Here is a 14,889-nt window from a genome sequence, read left to right on the forward strand (position 1 = left end):
ATCTAATTTAATGCACTAAACTAATAAGTAATTAGGATGAGGAAATTGAGACTCAGAGGGGTTAAATAATTTGTTAATGGGCATACAGTTAAGAAGTGGCTGAACAGAAATTTGACCTTCTGGGCAAATACAAACAAAGATCCATCAATATCCAATGGGAGAAGACAGGGATTTTATGCAGAGAAAAAATTAAAAAGCTGTCACATTAGCTCCTCTTCTACCATGTAAATGATTAAGCTTTAACCAGAGCAGTGTTTCCAATATATTACTGCGTTTCCTGTATATTACTGCCAGTACAGTAGCCATTGGCGGCGTGTAGACATTAAACATTAAAGTATGGGTACAACACCAAATGCTGGTGATACTGTGGAGCAACAGGAACTCTTACTCATTGCTGGTGGGAATGCAAAATGGTATGACTACCATGGAAGACAATTTGGCGGCTTATTACAAAACTGAACATATTCTTAATATATGATTTAGCAGTTATACTCCTTAGTATTTACCCAAAGGAGTTGAAAACTTAAAACTACACAAAAACCTATACATTGGTGTTTATAATAACTCTCTTTGTAATTGCCAAAACCTGAAACAACAAGATGGCTTTTAATAGGTGACTGGACAAATAAACTGTGGCGTATCTGGACAGGGAATATGAGTCCATGTTAAATGAGCAAGATGAAGGGACATGGAGGAACCTTAAGTAATGCATATCACTAGATGAAAATTGGTAATTCCAATTACATAACATTTTAGAAAAGGAAAAACTATGGAGACATTAAAAAGATCAGTGATTGCATGAATTCCTATGTATTTTGGATATTAACCCCTTATCAGATAAATGGTTTGCAAATATCTTCTCACATTCCATAGGTTACCTTTTCATGTTGTTTTTCTTTGTTATGTAGAATCTTTTTAGTTTGATGTAGTCTTATTTGTTTTGGTTTACTTGCCTGTGCTTTTGGTATAAATTGAAAAAAAAATCATTCCTAAGACATATGTTTATGGATTGAAAGAATTAATATTTTTAAAAATATCCATACTACCCAAAGCAATCTACAGATTCACTGCAACCCCTATCAAAAGTTCAATGCCACTTTTCATAGAAATAGAAAAAAAAAATCCTAAAATTTGTATGGAACCATGAAAGATCCTGAATAGTAAAGGCAATCTTGAGAAAGAAGAACAAAGCTGGGGACATTCTAGTTCCTGATTTCAAACTATATATGTATAACAATGCTAGAGTAGTTAAAACAGTATGCTCTTGGCATAGAAACAGATCCATACCAATGGAACAGAGAGCACAGAAATACACCTAGTCATTTATGATCAATACCTTTGACCAGGATGCCCAGAAAATACAATGAGAAAAGGACAGTCTCTTCAATAAATGGTAATGAGAAAGCTGTATGTCCACTTGCAAACGTCGGAATTGGAGTCTTATTTTTACACGATACACAGAAATTAACCCAAAATGGACTCAAGACTTAAATGTAAGACCTGAAATGAGAAGACATAGGGAAAAGCTTAATTTTAATTAGTATCAACTTTAATAGCCATGTCTGTCTAGTATCCACTGTATTAGACAGGAAGAGAGTTTAAAAAATTAAATCTTTTTTTTTTTTTTAAATAATTTTATTTTTTTAATGGGGTGACATCAATAAATCAGGATACATATATTCAAAGATAACAAGTCCAGGGTATCTTGTCGTAAATCTTTTAAAAATTACAAAAAACATTGTTGAATATTAACTGAACTTTGCATAAGGAAAGAAATTTCTAAATAAAATTAAAAAAGAAAATCTTAGAAAATACTGAGAAATTTCAAATTTTAAGTTGTGCATATTTTAGAAATTGGAAAAATGAAAGGCAAATGAGACACTAGGGGGAAGTTTATTATGACAAATATTTTAGGTTATATAACCAGATCTAAAAAAAATTAATAAAAACACCAAATACTTTCTTAAAACAATGATTAAAAGGAATAAGTAGAATGAGAAGAAATATGACTATCCAAGAAAGAAATGGGGAAAAGTTCACTAATCAATAAAAACTAAGAAATATACAAATCAAAACCAGGAGGCAACATTTTTAAAGAACTTACCATTTGGGAAAATTCAAAATTAATAATTAAGTTGATTGTATTGAGGCTGATGAGTTGTAGAATGCTAATGGGAATATAAATTTAATGGGAGTAGAAGAAATGAGGTAGCTGGAAGGGCAATTTGGCAATATATAGTAAAAGCCTTGCCCTGGCCGGTTGGCTCAGTGATAGTCGGCCTGGCGTGCAGGAGTCCTGGGTTCGATTCCCAGCCAGGGCACACAAGAGAAGTGCCCATCTGCTTCTCCACCCCTCCCCCTCTCCTTCCTCCCTGTCTCTCTCTTCCCCTCCCGCAGCCAAGCATCACCCCCTGGTGGGCATGCCGGGTGGATCCCAATCGGGTGCATGCGGGAGTCTGTCTGCCTCCCCGTTTCCAGCATCGAAAAAAAAAAAAGAAAAAGCCTTTATAGATCTGCGTACTTTTTTTCAGGTTAAGTTTATTAATATATAACTTATAAACGGTAAAATCCACCCTTTCAAATATACAGTTTAATGTGTTTTGACACATGTATATCACATAGCCACCATTACGATCAAGATACAGAGCATTTCTATTATCCTCAAAAGTCTTCTTATTTCCTTTACACTAAATCCCCTTCAGTCACCTCCAGCCCCTGGCACGGATTTCTGCCTCTCTATTTTTTGCATTGTGGAGAATGTCAGATAAATTGAATTATAGGATACATACTCTTTTCTGTCTGGCTTCCATCACTTAACATATCGTTTTTGAGATTTATCTATGCTGTTGTTCACTAATAGTTTATTCCTCTTTAATGATAAGTAGCGTTCTATTAAAAATTTCTATACTTTATCTGTTTCTCTGTTGATGGATATTTGTGTTGTTTCCAGTTTGGGAAATTACGAATAAAGTTGCTATAAGCATTTGCGTACAGATTTTGGTATAGGTATATGTTTTTTTTTAACTTTTTGGTAAATAAGTAGGAGCGGAATTTCTAGATCATATGGAAGTATACATTTAACATGAAAAGTAACAGCCAAACTGTTTTCCAGAGTGATTGTACCATTATACCTTCCCACAAACAATGTGTGATAATTCCAGTCGCTCCATATTTTGTCACCACTTGGTTTTATTAATTTTTAACATTTGAGCCATTATAGCAAATGTGTAGTCATACTGAGTTTTTTTATTTGTGTCAGTCATCCCTATTGACTAATGATATTGAGTGTCTTTCATGTATTTATTTGGCATTTATTTATGTTTGGTGAATTAAATATGCTCATTTAGAGTTGGGTTCTTTTTCTTATATTAAGACAACTTTATGTTTTGAGGACCAGAAGCCTTTGTCAGATACTTGTTTCTAGATATTTCCTGCATATGTAGCTTTTCTTTTTGTTTTCTTATCCATCTTTCAAAAAGCAGATGTTTTAAATTATGATGAGGCCTAATTTGTGGGGGGTTTTTTCTTTATGATTTGTGCTGCTTCTCTCCTAAGCCAGGATCACAAAATGTTTTCTCATAAATTTTCTTCAAAAAGTAGTAGTCTCTGTTTTCATAGTGTCAAGTTTAATAACTGTTCAAAAGATCTACCTTATTGACTATATTATTTGTTATCTGTATCTTTATTTAGGTTTTGTCTCCTTGATATGTTTTGTACCAAGAGAAGTATGTATTTAAAAGTCTTTCATTATTTGTGTTTCTGTTTCCTTGATTTTCATGTAGTTTTTTGTAGATCATTGGTGAGCTATTTGGTAAATAATTATTACTTATATTTGCTGTGTTTCTTATGCTTTGTGTTTTCTTTGATCTTATATTCTTTAAGGTTTTTTTTGCGGGGGATGATTTATAAAAGTTGATATCTTTGTTGTAGTGTTTATGGTATGTTAGTATTTATATCTTTTAAAAATGCTTGCTTTTAGCCCGCGGTTTTCTGTTTCATCTTTTACTACTGCTGCGATAGTTTGTTGTGATATTTTTTATTTCCACTGACTTATTCTTTATCAATGAGCTTAGTTTACTCTCTTCTTTCCCTTACTGTTGTTGCCTCATTTTTAAGTAACACTAGTTTACTTTATCAGAACAAGTATCATTTGAATTTTCATTTGTCCGTACCCTTGTTTGAATATTAGATATAAATATATTAAATGCTCACCTTTCCTTTTTCTTTTGTGAAAGTTACCCACTCATCTTTTAATTGGATGAAACTGATCTTCTAGTAGATTGTTCAAGTACTCATGAGTACAGTGTTCCCTTGCATGCATAAAACTTTTCAGTAGCATTGATGCTTGAGGGATAGCCTGAATGGATTTAGAATACCTAGTTCATTCTTTCTTGAGAACACTGATCTGTTGTTGCCTTGTTTTGCATGCCGCTTGGAAGAGGTCTGCTACCAGTTACTCTTACCATTGTATGCTGTTTGTTCTTTTTGTCTTGCTGTCTTTAGGATTATTTTCTTTATTAACGTCTAATTGTTTTACCATGATATGTTTTAGAGTGGGCCATTGTGTATTGGTGTTCTTAGGTATCTGCTGAGCCCTTTTGATATATAGGTGAGGCCTTTTATTTCATGGAAGTTTTCATGGGTTATAGTTTTAAATATCAGTTCTCCCTTCATGTATGTTTTGAATTAAAACTATGGAGAAAGGAACTTCAGCAATAAGCTATTTAATGAAGAGAAAAAAATAAAGTGGTAAAAGAGTCAAAACTAGAGAGGGAAAGACATTGTTGAAATAAAAGAAAAAAGAACAGGAAAAGTTGACACTTATACAGCGTTTGTCAAAGCAATAGAGTTGTAAGGACTGAGGTACCATTGGGAAGTAGAGTCAAAAGAGTTATTGGGGGCTCAGTGGTAGAGCGTCGGCCTAGCGTGCGGAGGACCCGGGTTCGATTCCCGGCCAGGGCACACAGGAGAAGCACCCATTTGCTTCTCCACCCCTCCGCCGCGCTTTCCTCTCTGTCTCTCTCTTCCCCTCCCGCAGCCAAGGCTCCATTGGAGCAAAGATGGCCCGGGCGCTGGGGATGGCTCTGTGGCCTCTGCCTCAGGTGCTAGAGTGGCTCTGGTCGCAACATGGCGACGCCCAGGATGGGCAAAGCATCGCCCCCTGGTGGGCAGAGCGTCGCCCCTGGTGGGCGTGCCGGGTGGATCTCGGTCGGGCGCATGCGGGAGTCTGTCTGACTGTCTCTCCCTGTTTCCAGCTTCAGACAAATGAAAAAAATAAAAAATAAAAATAAAAAAAAAATAAAAATAAAAAGAGTTATTGGGTAAGAACAATAATTAGTTAAGGGGAAATGAAAAGGGTCCTGATAGGCATAATAGTTAAAGTAATGTCCTACATAGCCAATTGGGGGCATAATTGATATTCTGGGGCATTTTTATTTTATTGGTTTTTCTTTGTTTTAAAAAAAGTTCTCTAAATACTATTTATACTGGTAATCAAACAGTGTTTTTCCTTAAAATCAGTCAGTTAGCATCATTGAGAGTCCAAATGGGCCATTGTAGATTATTTTGATTTTTCTTGACTTTTTTTCCTATATTTTAATTTCATTTTGGCCATTTCTGGATAACTTACCTGATCGTCTTCATAATTGGAATTTTGAAGGCTAACTTCAAAATGTACACTACTTACCTTACTTCTTTTGTCATCTTCAACATTTTTTGTTGAAATAATTTCAATTTTATCTGTGGAAAGTATCTTTTTGAAATATCTAGGATTTCTTATGTGCTTCTTTACATTATCTACTTTATTTTTTTTAATCTTTATTTTAGACAAAATACTAAAGAAAATGCTTCAGTAGTAATACTGTATTCAGTAAGAGAAAATCAAGTATACTTGTTTGGTAAAAATATTCTTTAAATTAAAATTTAAAATTAAATTATACTAAAAAATATCTGCTTACAGCAGAGACACATCTTAAGAAAAGACTAAGTATGTAAATTTCATCTAATATTTCCAATATTTACTGTGTACTAGGCATTATGTTGTATTCCTTAAAAATAAATTCCTAACTCATACTTCCCCAGTAGATAAATAGATATCTTTCTCTTAGACTAGCTAACTTAAGTTTTCTAACTTCTGTTTCTCACTGCACTGACTTTGGAATATAACATGATGCTGCACAATTGATTATATTAGAGTTAGGCTTATGGGTGCCCTAAAATATTTATAGTATTTGAAAAACAAATGTGATGTGCCTTTCTGATTTCATTGCTTATCATGGCATTTCCAGAAACGACATTGAGTAGTGGTTTTGCTGTTGCGTACCACCCATTTAGCTCTATATCCCAGTGTCACTAGTGAAGAAAGTTGAACCATTTTTAGTAAATTTGTACCCTTTTTTTTTTATCTCAGTGGTGCAGGTGCTCTCTCGCATATGGAAGGCCACCTCTTTGTTGGTCAGAAGCACATTTTTTTCATGCCTGCTTATGTTCCTGCTCTTATGTGAAGCTTTCTTAATGGTTTTGGTCTATGCTGATCTCCTTTTGTGATTTTCTTTAGCACTCAAGTCTCACTTGTCTTGTGTTGTCTTATATTCTGAACTAGAATGAATTCCTTGGGGCTTATAGGTAGATACACTCCCTTCCTTGTTTTGTAGGTTCCTCACAGCATCTAGGTTAGTGTCACTTTGGGAATAAATCTTCAAGAAATATTTTACTGACTTCTCAGGACACGAGGCCAGTCTTCCTGCAATACCTGCTGTCTCACTTAGTGCACAGAGTACCTTGACCCCACCGTGCTCCGTGGTTTCTGCCCCAGATTGCCTGCTCAGTTGCAGAGGAGGTCCTCACAGGGAGAGAAGGACAGTTTTCATGTCAGTATCTGCAGTGATAATTATGACTTAGGAAACCTGTGATTTTCTTAAACACCGTTTGATTACTAGGACTTGTGCTGAACCGAAAGCAGGTTCTAGTCCCACTTCTGACATTGAGCAGAATGGCAGCTTTTAGCAAATGATTTCACTTATACATAATGTGGGGCTTTGACAAGATGAGCTCAGACGTTCCTTCTAGTTCTAAAATTCTGTGATTGTCTGAAAACCTGTTTTTCATGCTTATTGAAGAAGGTGATGTTTCTAATGTTTCCAAAGTGTCTTGCCTATTGTTGCACAGCTAAGGAAGTTAAATAGTTTTAATATAGGCAAAATTTAATGTGCTGGGAGCAGGAATTGCAGCAACTGACCTGTATCTGGTGGCAAATATTCACTTTCAGATTCCCTAGGATATCCACAGGGTAGGGTCATAAGCCTCATTAAAGCTGCTTGTTCACTGTTTGCTAGAGGGAATTCTAACACAATCCATTTATCAATCACAGTTACTTGTAAGATGGAATGTGAATGTGTTTGTAAAAATTTTGCATGATTTGTGTATATAATGTGGTTACCTTTTAGAGGTAACATTTCCTTTGTTGAACACATAAAATTTAGCCCTGGTAACGTGTCTGTATTTCATTATCTCCAGAGTAGTTTTATATGTCTTAGCTTGATGATACCATAATATTACTAGATGGTAGAGTTGGTGTGGCTACTTTAAAGTATTTTGATATCATGTGGATAGGTTTATATTATAGATTAAATGACATGCTTGTGTTTGTGGTCACGTATAGCAAGCACGGTATTTGCTTTCTTCCTGTTGAGATTCTGCTGTATATTTTTAGTTGAGTAAACAGACTGAAATTTGTTTCAATGATTTTAGTTACTTGAACTATAAAAATTTTAGGAGTTTAATATGATTTTAAAAAACACACTTTCATGAACTTTTTTGTCTCAAAATAATTGTCAAATGAATTTGTTGTTTTTGAAATTTAATAGCTACTATGTATCTGTTATTTATAGACCAGTTCTGCCAACTTACTCTTTTGGTATTCTTTCAGTATGATTTGTCAGCTGAAAATAAAGTCAACCCCAAATTCTATTTCCATCAGATATTCTGTAATGTGTTAACACTACTACTACTTTAACTGTTACCTGATACTTAATTGTGTTCCCATTATCAAAATTTATTCTTAATATGTGTATATCATGATGCCTAAATTTAACTCAGATTTGATCCATATTTAAACATTCTTATTTCAAAAAACTATGCAAATGACAGCTATATGAATGTGGGCTACTAAAGTCTTATTGGAGGATGGTGATAAGTAGAAAATATTGAAGAAATCAGCCTAATAATTATAATTTAGAAGCTATGGTCTTCATATTAAAATTAGTAATTTGTGAAGCTTAAATGCTAGTACTGAGACTCTGAGAAAGGTGAGAATATGTTAAGTATGTAATTTTGCCTCTAGGAGGATAGTTTTTTAAACTTTTCGTTAAAAATTTTAAACATTCTGAAAAAGGAGTATTTTATATATCCATCACTTTGATTTAAAAATTAAGGTTTTGAAAATTTGTTCTATTTTTTGTCTGAAAAGTTTTAAAATAAATTATAGGTATAATATTTTTCTTCTGAACACTTAAGTATGTATGCATTTTCAAAGAACTATGCCAGTTCACCATAACAATGCAATTACCATACTTCACAAAATTAACATCATTCCTCACTATCAAATACAATTTTATTTCTTCGACTTTCTTTTCTACCCTAAAATTCCTGAGAAAATGGATTTTAGACATTTTTATTCTCATTGTACTTAAGTTCTCTGTTTCTTTCTTTTTCTTTTCAAATTACCTATTGACGTAGACTTTCCTGCCACAACTTCCCTTTCTCTAATTGAGTAGCCTATCCTGTGATCTTGCTGGCCCTTTTAAACTTACATATCAGCTGAGTTACTGGCTAGAACCAGTTGTTAACTACAAATCTGACTTAGAAAACTGTTGATTCAGAACCAGGTAAGCATGATTTTTTTCAATTAAATGTTCATCAAGAGGTTAAGTTTCTAGTCTTGCAAATAAGAAAACAGGGCTTGTGTTTTATTCACTGATGTGCATCCAACAGCTGGGACAAGATGTGGCATATAATAAGTGCTTGATAAATAAGTGATGAGTGAACAATGAGTAATTGAATCGGTTAATGTATAAATGAATTGATTAGTCAGTGTTCAAGAATAACAGTTAAAAACAAACGAGTGGAGTTGGACATAGCCTAGCCAAGTCCGGCAAATAAGCCATTTATACATGCCTTAAATTCCTATTGGGAAAAATCTATTCATTGTGTCCGGAACTTTACTATTTAATGTAGCCATTATGAGTGTTTTCTTACAGATAGAGCTCTGTTAGCATAGTTACAAAGAGAAATGTAGAATAGAGACTGCTCTTGGTTGAATTGTGTCCCCTAAAGAGATGTTGAAGTCCCAAACGCCAGTACCTATGAATGTAAACTTATATGTAAATAGTCTTTTTGAGATAAGGTGAGGTGATTAGAGAAAGCCCTAATCCAGTATGATTGTCTTTTCTCATAAATGGGAAAGACCACTGTTGTCGGATAGCTCAGTTGATTAGACCATTGTCCTGAAGTGCAGAGGTTGCTGGTTCGATTCCCAGTCAGGGCACATACAGGACCAAATAGATCTTCCTGTCTCTCTTCCTCTTTCATTGGAATCAACAAATAAAATTAAAAAAGAAAGTTTTTAAAGGGAAAGACATGCATAGAGCAAAGACAATGTGAAGAGACAGGGAGCATGACTTCTACAAGCGAGGGAGCACCTGACACTCCCAGAAGCTTAGGGGAGAGGCTGGAAACAGAGTCTCCTTCACAGCCCGCAGAAGGAATCAGTGTGCCAACACCTTGATTTCAGACTTCTAGCCTCCAGAACTGTGAGACAATAAGTTACTGTTCCTTAAGTCATCTAGTCTGTGGGACCCTTTTTTAGCAGTCCTGTAAAACTAATACAGGGACTTAGACAAAAAGCCTTTGATTGGAGGCTGAGATAATACATTTTTCAAATAAGGTCAAGAAAAACCTCAGGATAATGTCTGTCCCATGTAAGTTGCTAACACCTTAGCTTGGATACCAGTGTATTTTGGCTACGTGTGAACTTTGGGCAGCAGAATAGGGAAAGAAAAAGGAAAGGGGGAAAGTAAAAACAGTAGGGAGAAAGTAGTCTCTTTTTATTTTCCTTAGGGCCACTCCAGGCAGGACCAAATCAGTTAGTGTCCTTAACATGATGTGTTCTTACACACAGGGTTTCCAAGCAGTTAGTTCTTGAATAGGTGCGATGGGATCTCTGCTTTATTATACGGTGTACTTGTTTATTCTGGAGCTAAATGTTCTTGTTCAGGATAAGCAAGAAGATGTAAAGAGAAGGGCACTTATGTTCTTCTAATCCCCAGCAAAAGGTTTGGTAGGAGATGGTGACCGTTTGCATAACTTTCAGTTATATTGGGGGTTCAGTGCTGAATAGTTAAAGCTAGCTCTGGTATCAGGCTCTCTGGCTTTGAGTTCTGGCTCTAACTCTTGTTACCCCTTTGTTCTTAGCCATATTATTTTACCTCTCTGTTCTTCCATTTCCACATCTAAAAATAAGGGGGGGGTAATAGCACTTCCTACGAAGAGATATTTTAAGGATCAGATGATTTAAACATGTGAAAATCTTATACCAATATCAAGCACATGGTAAACAGTAACTAATAGATAGAAAATAATATTTTTATTGTTATGCTTATGACAATAGACTTTTATTTTGCTTCCCAAGAATTGTTTAGATTTGCATTAAAATGACATATGGTATTCTGGTTAGATGTTAAGAATGGTATTGAATTGAATTGAATAATGGTAGTTCCAGGTATGCAGTTTGATCATTAGACCTCCTTCAAGTTGTAGGGAACAGAAACTTGGGTTCTGTTTTTTATACAAGGGAAAAGATTTCAAATTTTAGGAATGTATTAACAAATCACCTATCTCTAAGAACATAGTTCCTAGGAGAGTTAATGCTATTGAAAAATTAGCACTATGACTGTCAATAATCAATACAAGTTTATTAGGTGCCTACTGAGTCCCACTGACCATATTCTATTTCTGAAGGCCAGATGCATACATGACCAAAGAACTTTTTTTCTTTTTCTTTTTTTTTGTGATAGAGACAGAGAGAGGGACAGATAGGGATAGGGACAGACAGACAGGAAGGAAGATGAGAAGCATCTGTTCTTCATTGCGGTTCCTTAGTTCATTGATTGCTTTCTAATATGTGCCTTGACAGGGGGGCTACAGCAGACTGAGTAACCCCTTGCTCAAGCCAGTGACCTTTGGGCTCAAGCCAATGACCATGGGGTCATATCTGTGATCCCACGCTCATGCCAACAGTGCTGTGCTCAAGCTGGTGAGCCCACACTCAAGCCAGCAACCTTGAGGTTTCGAACCTGGGTCCTCTGCATCTCAGTCCAGCACTCTATCTACTGCATCACTGCTTGGTCAGGCCAAAGAGCTCTTTATGACCAAAATACTCGAGCAACCTGATTCACAAATGGCTATATATATAGTGCTTTTGGTTGTATGTTTGTTTTTACCAGTTAGTATAGGAACATGGCATTTCTGAATTCTGAATCACCTTATTGAGTTATATAAATTAGATGGGTTAAGAGACACCCCTTTTTAGGGGCTGTGTTACAAAGCTGCGAAACACCATAGGGGCAGTGCATGTAAGAATGGGCTTATTGCTGGCAACCTCTGACACTGGCTTTGAAAACAAGAGAATTACAGTTAATGTAGAACAGGAAGGTTGTTTTGAATTGAACAACTATGTTTTATGTAGACACAACTTACATGTGGTCAACCTTTTTGATAATATTATACACTGGCAGTCAAATTCTTTCAGCTAACATTTTGTGAGTACCTGCTGTTTATAGATATACTAAGCTCTGAGAATGCATCTGATAGGTTGAAAAGTCTTAAGTTCAGATTTGATTTAGGCAAAGAGGAAGACTATAAACTGGATGCAATTCAGATTATTCTCTTCCATTGCCTATTTATTTTGTTAAAGGACAGACACAAGTTACATGCTTTGAAATCACATGGGGAATTATAAAGAGAAGCTATTATAGGTTCTTTTATATCATCCTTGGGAACTTGTGTCAAAAGGACAAATTGGAAATAGCCTATAATTGGAAAGATTTTCTTTTGTAGGTGAAGGAATTTTTACTAAAGAAGCAACTCCGAGCCTCAGCTGTTGAATTTCTTCCCAAAGTCTGGAAAGCGTGTTAAAGTCATAGCCCTCTTCATATGTTACTAATAAAAAAGCAGGTCATGAGGTCAAAATGCTAATATCATTTCAAATAGTGCTAAATATACCTCAGTATTTTGTTATGATGCTTGAATTTATAGCACCATTTAAGGGAGTCATAGACTTGGGCTTGGTGGAGCATAAGAGGGAGTGAAGAGAGAATGACAAGTGACACAACTTTTCTGCTGCTTCATTGAACCTCATGGCTGTATCTTTAAGTCTCTCTCTCTCTCTCTCTCTCTCTCTCTAGTAAATGTAAAGAAAAATGATAAAATTCCAGATTTGAGGTGTGAGTAGTTATGAGATCTAGTAGAACAAAAAGAAATCACAACAGAAGCAGATTTTTAAGTATAAGCACATCTATCATTAACTGCAGACTTTTTACAGCTCACTAAGAGATCTGGTCAAACCATATACCTGAAAAGTCTGTCTTCATGCTTATATTCTAATAAATGTCATGCTTAAAAAGTAAGCTGGAAAGTTTTGAAAGTTACATTATTTTGTCTAGGCTGCACAGTGGTAATGCTGTATTATTTTACCGGCAGGAACAAGGTAGGTAAGTTGAGAAGCAAAATTGTACTGTAAAATAAAAAGAATAAAAAGCACAGATTTACATTAACATATAGTAGCATCTATGAGGCTATCTACCAGTTTTGTTTGTAACAGATATGAATGACTTCTGTGAACAACATGCTGCTTATTCCATGCTTCTTTCTCCTTTGGGCATGAAATGATTTTCATTAGTCAGTAAGCATTTAGTTTATTGTGAAGATTTTCACATTGCTAGGATAGGAAAATATTATATCCTACTCAAATAAGATAAAAGCTGGCCTTTTTTTAATATAAAAGCTTTTAAAGTTGCTAAATAAGTATGTTCTTCTAGAGTTTTTAAAGTGTTTTCTAAATTGCTATTAAAACAAAATTATGAGTATGTAGTGACTGTCTCCCCCAGTAATATAATTTCCACCAGTCTCTGATAATGAGGACTTAACCGACACATTTCTTGCTACCATAGGGTATGCTCATTAAAATGATTTAATTATATTTAATAGTCTAAATCATGACAAGGTATTAGATTGCATTCCCCCAAAAATTAAGTCCTTGAAAAGTGAATCACATTCTTGGGACTGTACATACATTTCTTCTCTAATGTGCGTTTGTGAAGTGGAGGTGAAGCGGTAACGTCCTGATGGGCAGTGCTGTTTGTTCACATTAGCTTCTTGCGGTTCCATAATCTCATGCACCCATTCTCCAGCTGGCATTTTCCTATCCGTCTTATCAAATGTTGAAAAATTCTTCCACTTGAGCCAGTTTGACTGCTCGGAATTTATTATTCCTGTGGCTTGACTCTGATGGGAAGGAGGTCTTTTAGTTTTTCCGTCAATAATGAATCTGTCTCTTGGTTCTGCATAATGGAGAGAACCAGGAATAGGCTGGATTAAGGTGTTTGCCACCAATCGACTATTTTGCTCTTGGTACTAAAAATGAGTAACTCAGTTTCTTTCTAAATCTCCTTTTCCTCCATTGTTTTTACCTAGTCATTGAATCCTCACCCAACCAGCCACTGTTTTCAGAGTTATCTTTGACTCTCTCTTCACCCTCTTATCCAATAACTTGTTGCTCTCTTGTTTGACTCCCTTCCTTTGTTTACCACTGCCCTAGTCTAACCTCCCTTTGCCTCTTGCCTGCACTGTCGTTATATTCTCCTAGATGGACTCCATGCTTCCATTTCCTCATTATGACGCTGCCAGTGATGGTAATACCATTCCTTGCAAAATCTTTCCAGGAACTTCTGTTTGCATGCAGAAATCATGCACCAAATTCTTAGTGTGGTTTTCAAATCTTTCTGTAAACTGATGTGAACCAGTTTTTCCAGCTTGTGTTGTGTGCAGTAACCTCTTCACTCACAGCACACACAGACTCATGCCGTGGTTTTCCTTCTTATGTTGTTTCTTCTTCCCTGTTGCCATTTGTAGAAGTATTAGATGTTTTTCAAGGCCCAACTCTTTTTTTTCTCTACGACCCCAATCAGAAACACCTTCTCCTTGCTGTAAAATCCTATTAAATATAAATCTAATACACTTCTGTCAGAGTACATGTTGCCTCCTGACTTGTAGATGTGATTATGTCATCTCCCCTTCCTATATGTGGGACATGTAGAAAATACTCAGCCTTTTTATCAGAATAATCTAGGCTCAAATCTCAACTTTGCCAGTTATTATAAATATGTTTTGCGCAGAGCACCTAACCTTACTCATCCTACCTTTTCATCCTCAAGCTACCTTAAAATAACTTCTACTTAGGTCATGAAGGTTTCATGATTTGACTTCTGTAAAGCACATAATGCTTTCACCTAGCAAGTACAGTTGACCCTTAAACAGCCTGAGGGCACTGATACCCACCCCACCCGGCTGCTGTGCAGTAGAAAATTTGCTTATGACTTTTGACTTCAAAACAATAGCCCACTGTTGACTGGAAACCTTACTGATTACAGTCAATTAACATATTTCCTATGTTACATGTATTAAATACTATATTTTTACAGTGAAGTAAGCCAGAGAAAAGAATATGTTATTAAGAAAATCATAAGGAAGAGAAAATACATTTACAGAATTTATTGACAAAAATATGCATATAAGTGGACCTGTACAGTTCAAGCCTGTGTTTTCTAGGGTCAA

At 35.5% G+C, this 14,889-nt stretch overlaps 1 protein-coding gene across 7 annotated transcripts in view; it reads left to right on the plus strand.

The window, feature by feature from the left end:
• Positions 1–14,889, plus strand: part of VRK2 (VRK serine/threonine kinase 2) — a 99,780-nt gene that overhangs the window by 41,509 nt on the left and 43,382 nt on the right. The gene's annotated exons all lie outside the window — the stretch shown is intronic.

The sequence above is a fragment of the Saccopteryx bilineata genome, chromosome 3, assembly GCF_036850765.1.
Source record: "Saccopteryx bilineata isolate mSacBil1 chromosome 3, mSacBil1_pri_phased_curated, whole genome shotgun sequence".
Classification (NCBI taxonomy): Eukaryota; Metazoa; Chordata; class Mammalia; order Chiroptera; family Emballonuridae; genus Saccopteryx; species Saccopteryx bilineata.